This window comes from Pleurodeles waltl, chromosome 6, assembly GCF_031143425.1.
Source record: "Pleurodeles waltl isolate 20211129_DDA chromosome 6, aPleWal1.hap1.20221129, whole genome shotgun sequence".
Classification (NCBI taxonomy): domain Eukaryota; kingdom Metazoa; phylum Chordata; class Amphibia; order Caudata; family Salamandridae; genus Pleurodeles; species Pleurodeles waltl.
The window spans coordinates 1,650,658,189-1,650,672,329 of NC_090445.1; the positions used below are offsets into that span (position 1 = coordinate 1,650,658,189).

At 47.1% G+C, this 14,141-nt stretch overlaps 1 protein-coding gene across 7 annotated transcripts in view; it reads left to right on the plus strand.

The window, feature by feature from the left end:
* The window catches only part of RXRA (retinoid X receptor alpha), a 417,621-nt gene that overhangs the window by 321,897 nt on the left and 81,583 nt on the right, over positions 1 to 14,141 (plus strand). The gene's annotated exons all lie outside the window — the stretch shown is intronic.

Genomic DNA, 14,141 nt, shown 5'->3' on the forward strand with positions numbered 1-14,141 from the left:
GCAAACTTGCGAAATACATTTTTATGGGCTTACCAGAAAATTACATTTGGCTGACTGCCCACCCATTGCTTACTGTTGGTTGGCTTTATTGCACTCTCATTTTCTTGCTTCTTATTTGTTATCTTGCCCCACTCTTCCTGAGTTTGTCCCTCCTCTGGAGAATACCCATCCTTTTTATTGGCAGGCACTGAACTACTTTATTTCCTTTTGGTTAAGCACTCCGTGTGTTCATCTGTTTTCCAGCTCTGTCTCCCTCATGCTTCTCTCCCCGCTAAATACCACCCTGCTCCTTGTTGCTCTGTCCCTTGTGTGCTGCTTGCTTTAAGAGTGCCTCTTCTGCTCGTCATCCCCATGCTTCATGTTGCTCTCTCCCTTATGTGCTTCTTGCCTTTGTTGTTTTCTCCGTCGTGTGCTGTTTTTCACTCCTTCCCCAACCTAGCTTCATTTTTAAAAATTTCATATTACCACCCACTCCCTGTATTTGCCCTCCACCCTCTTCCCCAACCCACTCTTCGTTTTTCCAGCCTGGCCCATGGTTCTTTTTTATTCTTTATATTATAATTTCTTTTTAGAGGGCTCAGCAGCAAATTGCAATTTCACACTAGTGATTTTTTTTTTTAAATGACCGTCATCTTTTATGGCTAAATAAAAAAATAATGGCTCCTGTGTCATTTCATTAGAAAACACATGAGTGGTGGCGCATGCATGCGCCTGTGAAATGACGTATCCTGTATCAGCAACCTCCCACAATTTTATTTTTTCCTGTTTTTTTTTTTCTTTTCCTTTCTGCCGATGCTGCAAACAGCCTTGGAAATGCTAGTAGGTCCGAAAAGCGAAACCTGTTGGCTTTGCCAGTGCACACAGATTTCCGCCCATCTACCCCCACCGTCTTTCTTAAGCTGTGCACTCGCTTCATCTCACAACACTGTGAAGTAATGCAAAAACAACACGTGCTTCATAAAACCTATTAATAAATAAGTATTGTCTACATCTGCCCGGTGGGTTCCGCCTTACTGGCATGTGAACGTGGTCCTGTGTAGTCTGTATGAAGCCTGCAAAAGAGAAGTTGCTGAGCCTTTCCCTCCTTGACTAACCACAGCCGTGACGCTTCCCGCCCCTGCTCCACACACCATCGTGCTGGCACCAGAACAGTGTCACCGTATGGGAAGCTGCCCAACTTCCTGTTTCCCAGCAAGAGGCACCCATTTCCTTTTTTATTATTTTTTTTATTTAGTAACTGCTATTATTGGTCAAGATGAAGAATATTACAAAATCACACAAAGTATTCCCACCCGCAAAGGAGGAAGCATCATGTTGTGTGAATCACATTACAATGGACAAAAACAGGCCTAAGCTAAGAAAAAAAGTTTCGCTCTACATTGATTTGTGTAGTGCTGCTCAATGGCAATCAAACTGAGATACCTGACCACAAGGGCCTAAAAAACCTCATTGCACGTAGCTTCCTGTGCCAATGGCTTCCAAACATCTTGAACAAATGAAGAGTAAGGGAGCCTAGGGACTGTGATGGCAAGGAGAAGGGAAGAAGCAAAAAAGAGACTGTGAAGGAAGGAGAACAGGAAAAGGAGAGGTTCACTTACTTTGAAAAAAGTTGATCATTAGAAAAAAGTTTAGACACATAGGGCCTGATTACAGCTTTGGTGGAGGGGGTTAATCCGTCCCAAATGTGGCGGATATCCCACCCGCTGTATTACTAGTCCATTATATCCTATGGAACTCGTAAAACAGCGAGCGGGATATCCATCACATTTGGGACGGATTAACCCCCCTCTGACAAAGTTATAATCAGGCCCATACTGTCTCAAAAAACATTATCATCTTTAGTAGCCCGTTACGTTGGACTATGTACCTCTGCTAAACTATAAGTACCTGATCCAGGTATTCTGGCTGTAAATTCAATTGATAAAACGTATCTAATATTGTGTACACATAACATTGTTAAGTATCATTTAGTGCTAAATGGATCACTTTTGATGCCTTTTACCGACTCTCTCTGTAAACAGAAGCAGGTTTGGGTGCTGGCTCTGTTCTCCAGTACACTTTGGAACCACATAGTGAATGATGATTGTTTTTCGGTTGAAACCAAAATTACATTTTCATATTTAAGCTTTTCCTTTTTGGTTGCAAACTCAATTAGGTTATCCAACCTTTTTGTTTCTTTAATAGAAATTACTGCCTAAAAAGTCCGGTTATGAAAGTTACAAGAGACCCGAAGATATCTGACTGTAAGCAGAGGAAGGGTCTGTGTCAACAGTGCCTTGTGTATCTTCTCCACAAGCTGGGTCACTGTTAGTCTTTACTTTTTTAACGTATGGAATAGAGTGCAGACCAGTTGGCTAAAGGTGTGCCAGAAGAAGCAGAGGAATACATTGCAGAATCTGCAGAAAATGAACTAAGAAAGAACATCTCAGCGAGAACTGAACCATAGTCTACCGTACACTCAGAAAATGTTCAATTGTTTTCGGAAGGGCATAATGGATTAAACCGGTGTCAACAAAGATGCAGAATCTAGTGATGAGCAGAAATGTACTATACTTTTCAAGAGGTTTTAACATCAGAAGTGTTGAGCCTGGCCCTGCAGACCAAATGTAGATTGCTTGATACCTTTAACTCGGCCATCATGTAGGGAACCGCTGAAACACAATCACCTTATAAGTCTTGCATCTGAAATGAAACTGGATGTATACTTACGTTAATAGCCCTCTCAAAGATTTAAGCTGCAAGAATAATGAGGTCAGACTTCCAAAAGCCTGCTAATTACACAAACAGCAGATGGGACTATTGATCCGGGAGGTAACACAGCAAATTGAGGCCAACTGATGAACGCAGCTTTGCTGACTTCATTGAGAGAAGAAAAACAAGATGAACCACTGTGCTAAAGCACCATAGAACAAAAACTTAAATCAAGAAAAATCCAAGTGTGCAACCCTTTGCATGGAGCTGTCCCTGGCGGAGCTCTCACAAGCTTGCATCTACCAACTCCTTATATTCAGACCTTCGCAAGGAGCATCAGGAGTTTTAACGGAAGTTAGTGGGTTCGAGGTGTTCATTTCAAGTGGTTGGTCAAGGGGGCGTTAGCTATGCCGGTACCAGGCTTCTGGAAGCTGGCACCAGTCAACCACCTCAGTGAGGCAAGGGGGCTGATATTCAGCCTTATTTCTGTATCACTGATCCTGTAAGCCTCCGTATGATAACCAATTCAGTTTTTAAATAGATGGGACACAGGGCACCAGAACTGGATGACTGCTGAAGAGGTCTGTTAAGGCGCTCCTATTGTGCCACCAACTTGGCATGTAAAGTGTAAAGCCACCTTTGGGTCCATAATCAGCCATTCATACCTTTTTCCTAATGTGAACCAGTTTATACCCCTTATTTACACATTCTCTGACTATTCTTCACCCACCAAAGAAGCCATTCTTACTCCTCTTGAAGAACTCTAACTCCTTCCAGGCATACCTGTATCGCCCATCCTTAGCCTCTGTTCCTTTTGTAGCATCCTCATTTTATACGGCATTGCTGAAGTGCATCCAAAACTGTTTTGTACAAGGCCAAGGGTCACCTGATGACAGCGCTTCCTTTCTTGTCCCCTCTGTACCCCGCTGATTGGAAGTGACGCTGGGTGTCTCGAAGCATCACATAGGTGCAAGGCCTATCGCTTCTTCTCCTCTTGCCCCCTCCCTCCATGCCAGAGGGGCCACCTCTGCTTCATCTCCGGTCCAATGGGTTACCAGATAAGTTGCAGGCGGTAGTGGGTTACACGTAGATGATCTGATGCAGTGATTCCTAGAAATCAGGCATTCTTGGAATATAAGTGGTAGCCGGAATTGGGGTCATTGACATACAGGTGAAACCGATAGCCATGTAAGTACTTGTAAACGAGGAGCACGTGGACATCTGTAGTGGCTCTGAGCAGCGGTCGCTTGGGAGAGATGTTGTAGCTGGAGGCAGGCCAGCGTTTGAAGATGTACCTTTGATAAGGGCTCTGAGGCAAGCCCTCTTCTCTAAGCTGCACCCCTGTACCTCCCAAAGAGGTATCGAGCCGTGCGTGTCTTCACGAGATCCGTTTGTTCTCTGTTGTTTTTGGAGCACGAGTTGTTTTTTCCTCCTCCCAAGGATACCTGTTTCAGCATCTCAACACTTCACACCCAGAGAAATGTAGGAAAACAATGCAATCGTTTTTGTCTCACTTTGTTGGATTATTCTGCCCGGGAAGACAAATATAAAAGCAGATTATATTTTCTGATTTGACAAGTTACTTTTGCTCATTGAACAGTTGCTTTGAAACTTTGCCAGAGACAGGGAGCTCTATGTGTGCTAATCTTGTTTTGAAGTGCACGTAAATAATCTACTTTTCAAGAGAATAAGGTCTGTACATTTCCGGAAGCTAAAGAAATATTTGGATAATTGGAACAGTTTTACTCCCTCAAATTTGCAGGAAACAATTTGCCAACTGTGCTGTTTATTTACCAGCCTAAGGTGAGGTTTTTCTTACAAAAGGAAGTGACGCTGAACACTATATTACAACTACGTTATAACGTCTCAATGAATAATTCAATTAAAAAAAAACTCTTTGGGACACTCCTAATATCTGAATGCACAGTTTCAGTTTTTTTAAAAACATTTTTTAAACTTTTTAATTCATAATGGTAAAATAAACGTTGCCTTTTTTAAAGTCACATGAAAAATGTTATTCGTTTTTCAAAACGTGTTAACATTTACAAACTGTCCTTGATTTTGCCTTCAATGAAAATTTCTAAATTTCACTTTGGGAAGAGACTTCGCAGAAAACATCAGCTGTAATTAGAAAAACGTTACGACTAGAGGAAGGCGCAAACTTTCTGGGACCAATGAAAGTTCATGGTATGGCAGTATTATCATTTATGCAGAATTCTGCTGTGGAAGTAAAGTTCACTATTCCTAAGTCTGTGACCTCAGTGTGTCTTGAAGTAGAAATAGAGGCACATACAGTGACCAGCAAACGTGGTGGGGAGAGAAGAGACGCAAGAAAGATTTACATTATCTAATTTTTATTTATTGTTTTGAGTGAACCATGTCCCACATCCGTGTATGGAGAGTGCTATGCATATAAGACTTCATGAAAGGAAAAAAATCAAAGCTTTTTGCATCTGGAATGGAGTCTCGTTATTTTTTTTTGTACCACTTTTGTTGCACAATGCACAAACTGAACTGCTTCTTGGCATGTACACAATTCTAGTATTTAATCTAGTATTCTAGGTATTATATCATCCAACTCAGGCATGCTCTTGAAGGTAGAAGGGTAACAGGCAGATTGTATCTGACAACACTTGAACCTGTGAGGTGAAGGTTACACGAGGAGCTTGTGGTTAACCCACTGAGCTATCTTGAAGTCTAAAGACTTCAGAGTATGATTCGATCCAGAGCTCTTGTTTGCTCACCAGATCACAGGGGCCACAAACAAACACCAACCATCAACACAAGGTGACTAAAATGACCCACCCCCTCCTTACAGGTGAACCACCTTTTGAAATTCATTATGGCTCATATTCTGTTGTGGCTGGATCTGTGCAACAAAGAGTTCACTGTGGCCCCTTTGAAGGAGATCCAGAAAGTCTAGTAACCCATTCCATGCAGCCAGACTCTGCTTGAACCATAAGAGATGGGTCTCACACCCTGCTTTGAAAGAGCTGTGGGGCTGTGGCTCAGCTTCTGTGTGGACCTTAAGAGACAGGGTCGCATCACAAAGGCTGTGAAAGAGCTGTAGTGTTTCCCAGTGCCCCAGACACTCCTTGAACCAAAAGAAGCTGCATCTCATCAGTCTGGCTTTGAAAGAGTTGTCGTATTTCACAGTGGGCCTCATTTTCCTTTAACCTTGAGAAGTTGTATCACATCAAACTGGCTGTGGAAGAGCTGAAGTGTTTACCGGTAGCTCAGGCTTCCTTTAACCTTAAGAGAGTGTATCACATCACATTGGCTGTGAAAGAGCGGTGGTGTTTCCCAGTCGCTCGGAGTCTGCCTGAACCTTAGGAGGTTGGATCGCAATGCACTATCTGTGAAAGAGCTGTGGTATTTCAGGTGGCCGCCTAAGGGATTGACTATCCTTAGCCTGGTTCTAAAAGAGCTGTGCTAGTGCCAAGTAGCCATGTCTCGGCTTGAACAGTAAGAAGTCAGTCACATCACACAAGCTTTTAAATAGTTGCACATGTTCCCATTGGCCCAGAGAATAAAATTGAAGATTCACTTTACTTTCTTCATCGTCTAGAAGCTCAGAATACCAATGGGACTTGTCTTCGTATTACAGCCTCCACCGAAACCAAGGATGAAAAATGCCAGGGTATTCACCAAGGCGAGAATAAACCCAAAGAATCATGGGGCTAAATGATAAGAGTAATAGATCCAGAACTGTATAGAACATTGAGTCCACAGCGGGGGGAACAAATCCAGTCTTTTTGCCTTCGGAATGCCTTGGAGAAGACTTCTTTCAAGGAAGCCTCCATCTCATATTAAGAAATCAGAAGGGCTAGGGCTCCGAAACCCCTGACCCTCTCTATGAAGCGAGCAGACACGTAGATATCCCAAAAGACACCTCACCATTGCTGTGGTCCCTGTTCATTGACATTGGTTGCTCTGGCTCACAGTCAGCTGTGAATTTTAGATAGAATCGTTAGCAGAGTTTCTAGTTGAGATGCTGCTTTCATTGATGTGGCAGTCACATTTTATTGTAGATGGCGTTGACAGCAAGGCTGCATTTACATATGCTGATTAGCCTTGCAGACTGTTGTAATCTAGACTTATTAGGCAGTGTTACTGAGTAGAAGCAATGAAGGTTGGCCAAAAATTGGCTTAAAAGAATATGCAAGAATTTGTTAGATTTACCCAGGCTGATGTAATGCAGCATAAATCAGCAGTGTGGCCTACATTTTAGTGAGGGTATTGAAGCAATGCAGTCATTCTGTTGCATCATACCGACCTCAAGTCCCCTGCAGACCAATGTCTCTGTTGCACCTAGCTACTTTCTACCTACCACATTCTCTCAACCCCTGACGTACCCTAACTAGTCCAGGGAGGGAACTACTATTCATCTCTAGGGCACAGTGTTAAATCTACACAACTCCAGCAATGAACTTGGGGACCCACTACCCCCGCAGCTCTTTCCAGGTCCTCTTGTCCTACCGGTGTCCAACAGGTTATCCTTAGTGCCAACTGCCTGCACCTCAAACCAACCCACTAATATACTCTTGCATCCCTTGAAGGCTCATACCGCAAAAGCCTTAGCTGCTCGCACAACTCGGTTCACAAAACTGTTCAGAGAAGCAAGAGCTTCCACTTCACGAGTCTGACCACAAGCACAGATCTCACTATACTTCCCCATTCATCTGTAAGTGCCTTGCAAAAAATGCTTTTCGTGAAGATGCCTTTCTCTTACAAGCTATCAAAATCTCTTTTGCCTCTTGTATGACTTCATCTTTTCAGTCTGGCTGCCTGTTGCCTTCCCCCTCCCTCGATGTCCTTTCTGCCTTTCTTATTTCTTTCATGCTTGCAGGTGTCTTCTCCCATTTTTCAGTTTCTTTTGTCTACTCCTTGCAGCCTCATTTTCATTTTCTTAACCTCTTTTCCCAGTTTCACAGCCCTTATGCTACTTCTGCACTTTCCAATTTATAGTTTCTCTCGGTTCTCTTCCTCGTGTCTTTTATTCATTCTTATTATTTGTTTCTTCACTCTGCGCCACGCGCTGATCTGGAAAAGAGCTACCATGGTCTATTTTTGACCGAATTCAACAGTTTTGTCGAGTTTTTGCGTGAAATTTGGTGCGTCGAGGATGTCCCCGAAGACCGTTTTCAAGCCGTGCGAGGACTGTCATCGTACGATGTCGTGCGGATCCTCATCGGGTTTGTCTGCAGTGTCTTGAGCGCGATCACGACCCGAAGTCGTGCTCCGAGTGCCAGGCCATGCACCCGAAGGCTTTGAGGGAGCGCTCCCTGAAGCTCATGGTGGCCCGGCACTCGACTCCGCGAAGGTCCCGATCTCGCTCAAGAGGAAGGTCTTGAGACCGGTCGCGGAGCCATCACCACTCGTCTTCTTCCAAATCCTTGGGTCAAGGTAAGAAGTCGTCGAAGAGATACCATCTCTCTCCGACTTCGCCCCGTCGATGCGACGCGGGAGGAGCGTCCACGCACAAGGCCTCCATCCTCGAAGCCTGCGTCTATGTCAGCTCTGCGCTTCCCCGAGTTTCCCGGAGCCGGAGCGACCCCCACCCAGCTTAAAGAGTTTTATGAGGCAAAAGCTGTAAACTGTCACCGATCAATCTCCATGCATGAAGGCGGAGGTTGGACAGGTTCGGGTGAAGAAAGGTCCCCTTTTGCTGCGACAGAAGATCCGCCCAAAGAGGGAGTCTGAGTGGAGGATCGATGGACATGCTCAATAGCTCTGGATACCATACTCTCCATGCCCAGTCCTGAGCCACCAAGATGACTTGGGCCCGGTCGTTCCTGATTTTCTTGAGAACTCTGGGCAGAAGAGGTATAGGCGGAAAGGAGGCCAGAGTTCCACTCGAGACAAAAAGCGTCTCCAAGCGAGTGCTGCCTTTGAAACACCAATGCGCAAAAAAGCTGACATTGCGCGTTCTCTGAGGAGGCGAACAGATCTATCCAAGGCTCTCCCCACTGCTGAAAGAGACCTTGCTCCACTTCCGGATGGAGACACCTTTCGTGATCGGCTGTGCATCGACGGCTGAATTCGTCCACTCTGGCGTTGAGGGAACCCACCAGATGTTGAACCATCAGGTTAATGCCCTGATGTTCCAGCCATGTCCAGAGGCATAGTGCCTCCTGAGAAAGGGTCCAGGACCCGACTCCGCCATGTTTGCTGCAGTACCACATGGCGGTAGTATTGTCCGTGAACACCTGCACCACTTTCCCTTTGAGAGAGGGAAGGAATGCTTTCAATGCAAGCCTGATCGTCCAGAGCTCCAGAAGATTGATATGGAGCCTAGACTACGCTGGAGCCCGATCTCCGCCTCTCCCATGTGGCCACCCCAACCCAGAAGTGACACATCTGTCACTATAGAGAGATCTGGTTGGGGAAGGGAGAGGGATCTGCAGTGGACCCAATGCAGATTCGAAAGCCACCATTGCAGGTCTTTTGCAGTCCCCTCCGAGATCAGGACCATATCGGAGAGATTACCCTGATGCTGCGCCCACTGGAACTTCAGGTCCCACTGCAGAGCCCGCATATGCCATCTGGCATGTGTTACTAGCAGGATGCAAAAGGCCATGAGGCCCAGCAGCCTCAGAGTCAGTCTCACCGAAACCCACGACCGAGGCCGAAAGATCGGAATCATAGCCTGAATGTCTTGGACTCGCTTTTCGGGAGGATAAGCCCGAAACTGCACTGTGTCCAGAACAGCTCCGATGAAAGGGAGCTTCTGAGAGGGAGTAAGGTGTGACTTTGGCACGTTTATAGTGAACCCTAGCGTGTGCAGGAGGTTTGCCGTAGTCTGAAGGTGGGAGACGTTTTTCTGGGGAGAGCCCACCTTTAACAGCCAGTCGTCGAGGTAGGGGAAGACTGAGACCCCTAACCTGTGCAGATGAGCTGCAACCACTGCCATCACTTTCGTGAACACCCGAGGGGCGCTGGTAAGGCCGAAAGGGAGCACCGTAAACTGAAGGTGCTTGACCTACCACAAATCGTAGGTAGTGCCTGTGGGTAGGCAGGATGGGGATGTGGAAGTAAGCGTCCTGCAAGTCCACTGCTACCATCCAGTCTCCTGGGTCCAAGGCAGACAGAACCTGAGCCAGGGTGAGCATTTTGAATTTCTCCTTCTTGAGGAAGTAGTTTAGGTCCCGAAGGTCTAGGATAGGAGGTAAGCCCTTGTCTTTTTTTGGTATCAGAAAGTATCGGGAATAACAACCACAACCTACTTCGGGCATAGGGTCCTTTTCTATAGCTCCCTTGACCAAGAGAGCAGCGACTTCCTCGCAGAGAAGGGCCAAATGATCCTCTGGAAGGTGACTGAAGAATGGAGGCATGGATGGTGGAGCAAATTCGAAAGGGAGGGAGTAGCCCTTTCGAACTATCTGTAAAACCCACCTGTCCGTGGTGCTTTTTTCCCAGTGGGGCAGGTGATGGCGAATCCTGTTACCAACTGGACGGGAGTGAGGGGACAGACTAGGAGGGTTTGGAGGCTGCAGCAGGGGTAGAGGTGGACTGGGCAGACCTCTCGTTCCCGGTCCTATGGCCATGTGGGATTCCGTGTCCCCAGCCGGCTGAACAGAGTGGGTGGCACAGTGGCTGGGTGGAGGACGCGACAGGGAGCCCCTTCCGTGGCCACGAAAGGGGCAAAAGGTGGACTGTGGGGGGTGAGGGACAGAGGAAAGACCAAGGGACTGAGCCGTAACCCGGGAATCCTTGAATCTCTCCAAGGCCGAGTCTTCTTTGACTCCGAAGAGACGTAAGCCATCAAAGGCATGTCCATGAGTGACTGTTGGACATCCCTAGAAAAACCAGAAGTACGCAACCAGGCATGGCGTCGTAAGGCTACTGTCGTAGCAACCGATCTGCCCAGAGAGTCGGGCGTGTCCAGCCCACTATGGATTGTGAACTTTGCTCCATCTCTCCCATCGTTCACAGCTTGGGAGACGATAGCACAGGCCTCCTCCGCTATCTGCAGAAGGCCTTGCGCAACCGTATCCCACAAAGAGTTGGTATAGCGGCCCAAAAGGCATGCGGTGTTCACAGACCTCAGCGCGAGACTGGAGGAAGAAAAAAACTTCTTGCCAAACTGTTCCAGCCTTTTGGATTCCCTGTCCGGGGGTGCAGAAGGGAAAGCGCCTGAAGAAGAGGAAGCCTGGATAACAAGACTCTCATGCGTGGGGTGGTGGGACAAGAATTTAGGGTTGTTCGGAGCGGGCCAATGGCGGCGTGCGATAGTCCTATTCACAGGAGCCCCTGTGTTGGGTTTGGGCCAGGTACCCAAAAGGACATCAGTGAAGGCTTTCTTAAACGGCAAACGGGGTTCTGAAGTAGAAGCCGCAGGCTGAAGCACCTCCGTCAGGAGATTAGACCTGACCTCAACAGTGGGAAGCTCAAGATCAAGGACCTCAGCTGCCATACTGACCACCATACCATAAGTCGCTCCCTCTGCCATAGCCACGGTAGGAGGAGACAGCATGCCAGCGTCAGGAGAAGTATCCAGACCACTGGCTTTGCCCAATTCTTGAGCCCAGCCCATAGAAGGGTCATCCTGGTATTCATAAGGGTCCAGGGATCCCTCCAATCCTTCCCCATATTAGTCCCCATAAGAAAAAGGGTCCGAATCTGACCTGGGGCAAATAGGCCCCATCGAAGTCGAAGGCGGCATCAGCCGACGCCACTCCAACTCCGAGTCGTCGGGGATAAGAATTGGGTCAATATTGAGAGTAGGCACTACTGACGTCGGGAGCATCGATAATTGACCCGGCGCAGGGGAAGGTCTCAAGGGTACGACCGGCGCCGGTGCGGATCCGCACGCGGATCCGGAGGTGACCTCGGTGGCCGGAGACGAAGCCTCCGGCGCGGAACCCGAAGGGCCCTCACCGGAACCCCTTGGCCCAAAGGTGCCATATCGGGGTCGAAGGGCCCAAAAATGAGGCTCTTCCACCAGAAGTCTGCAATGTTATCTTGGCAGCCAGGCATCCATCAACCAAAACTGTATACGCCTGTCGTTGAAATAGATTTGTGGCATGGTGTACCAACAAATCTGTTGATCCCCTTTCTGCCCCTCTATCCGAGGTTCTTCTGTTCATTCTTTTTTTGGCCCAGCAGGGCTCTGCTTTGGGCACCCTTAAAGGGTATTTATCTGCTATTACGGCCTTTCTTAGGCTACCTGATCAGCCCTCACTCTTTAAATCTCCTACTGTGAGTAGATTTCTAAAAGGACTCACCCATTTATTACCTCCCACTCCATTTATCATGCCTCAGGGGGACTACAATCTTGCCTTACTTATTTGATGTGTACTCCCTTTGAGCCAATGCATAATTGTCCCTTGCGGCTCCTCAACTTCACAACTGTCTTTCTTGTTGCTATCACCTCTGCTCGCAGAGTGAGTGAGCTTCGGGCCCTTTCCTCAAAACCTCCATACTTGTCTGTGCACCCTGACAAAGTATTGTTGCGCACTAAGGCTTCCTTCCTTCCTAAGGTGGTTACACCCTTTCATGTAGGCCAGTCCATCACTCTGCCTACTTTCTAAGCAACCCCACATCCTTCCCATGAGGAGGAAAGACTCCACAGTCTGGACCCAAAAAGAGCGTTGGCGTTCTACCTCAATCGTACTAAAGATTTCCAGGTGGACGATCAACTCCTCGTTGGGTGTGTGGGTGCGGAAAAAGAGAAGGCATTGCAAAAGCGTAACGTCTCTCGATGGGGGCTTCTTTGCATCAAAATGTGCTACGCTTTGGCCAAGAAGCAACCTCCTGAGGGCTTGCGGGCTCATTCCACTAGAGCAACTGCTGCTTCCACTGAGTTAGCACGCAGAGTTTCTGTCCTGGATATCTGCCAGGCAGCTACGTGGGCGTCCCTGCACACGTTTGCTAAGCACTACTGTCTGGACAGTCAGGTCCGTCGGGATGGCTACTTTCGTCGTTCGGTCCTGCAGGACTTCCTAGTATGATCTTGGTTCGCAGCTCCACCGAGGATGGCGTTGCTTGGGTATCTATTCTAAGGTAAGGAATCTGCAACTAGAATTCTCAATCAGATGTACAAGTTACTTACCTTCGGTAACGAAATATCTGGTAGAAACATATTCTAGTTGCAGATTCCTTACCGCCCACCCATCCTCCCCTCTTGCGAACTGATTTCTAGGGACAGGGATTGCCCCTTTCAGGTCCTTAGCTCTGTCTCACCAATCTCAGTGTTCTTAGCGGCTCTGCGCTTTGGCGTGGAAAGTCGTTAAAAGAAACTGATGTCACTGCGCGAGGGCTGAGTCTATATACTACTCCCGACGTCATCACGGCGACTACGACGCCAACGACACCCACGGAGCCGACCAACTCCATCTACCGACGCGCAAGGGTATTGCTCGAAGAAAAATCTCCGGATCCAGTCTGACGCCTGGGGGAAATTCTAAGGTAAGGAATCTGCAACTAGAATATGTCTCTACCAGATATTTTGTTACCGAAGGTAAGTAACTTGTACCTCTGGTCAACTCTCACCGTGTCCTTCTTTTGTTCTTGTTTCCACTCTTTTAGTTTTTTGCTTGCTGTATGTTATCCTCTTCCCTATCCGCCTTCTAGATGGTCGATCAGCCTCCTTTCTTCACAGCAGCAACCAGCTGTTTCTTCTGGTTATTGGCAGCCAGTTGGCCCACGGCAACCTGACTGTCCTATTTTGTTTACTAGTTTGGTCACAAGGGCATCAAGACCTTAACTGAAGAATGTGTTGCTTGTACGAGAGATATAGCGGGCTCCTACCTTTAGTTGACTTTATGACTAGTGGGAGCGTTCAGACTTTTTCTGGAAAAATTATCCCTTGGCAGTTCTTGAAGCCGGAGCAGGGTGATGGATTTCATTATTCTTAAAAAGCTGGATTGCCCTTTGCTGCTATGTGTGACGTATGCCACAGTCTAGCGTTTATAGAGAACAGCTGTGCCTGATGCCTGTGTAGGACATGGCAGTCTTTCAATAAAACTCTGGGAAATGTAGGCAATTATCCCTTTCCCAAAAAAGCACATGCAGAGGTGAATTAAGACTGGATCCTGCGGTTTTCACTATTTTTTCCTTTGTTGCTTGGAAATTAGAATATCAGTCTTTATGATATAATAATGTCCGAGCCGATGCCAACAACCTTGCTATCAATGGCAAAATGATGTCTTCTCTGCCAACATCCCCAGTATGGGAGCAGCCTAAGGTGCTTTACAAGTAGTCCTACGTCGGTGACATCCTCCCACCAACTATTGGTGGTGCCACAAACGATGAGTTTTCTGCTGCCTGGAAGCCTGTGTTGATGAGGCAGCTGCTATGGAGGTAGAAGCTGTGGTCACGGATGTAAATGAAACCTGTAGATGGTTGCCAAGCACATAAAGTGAGTTAAGGACTCACAAGGAGTCCTCTTGAAAAGTCTTGTGCTTCCCTTCAGCAGATTATTATGACAGGGTATTTGTAGTCTTGAC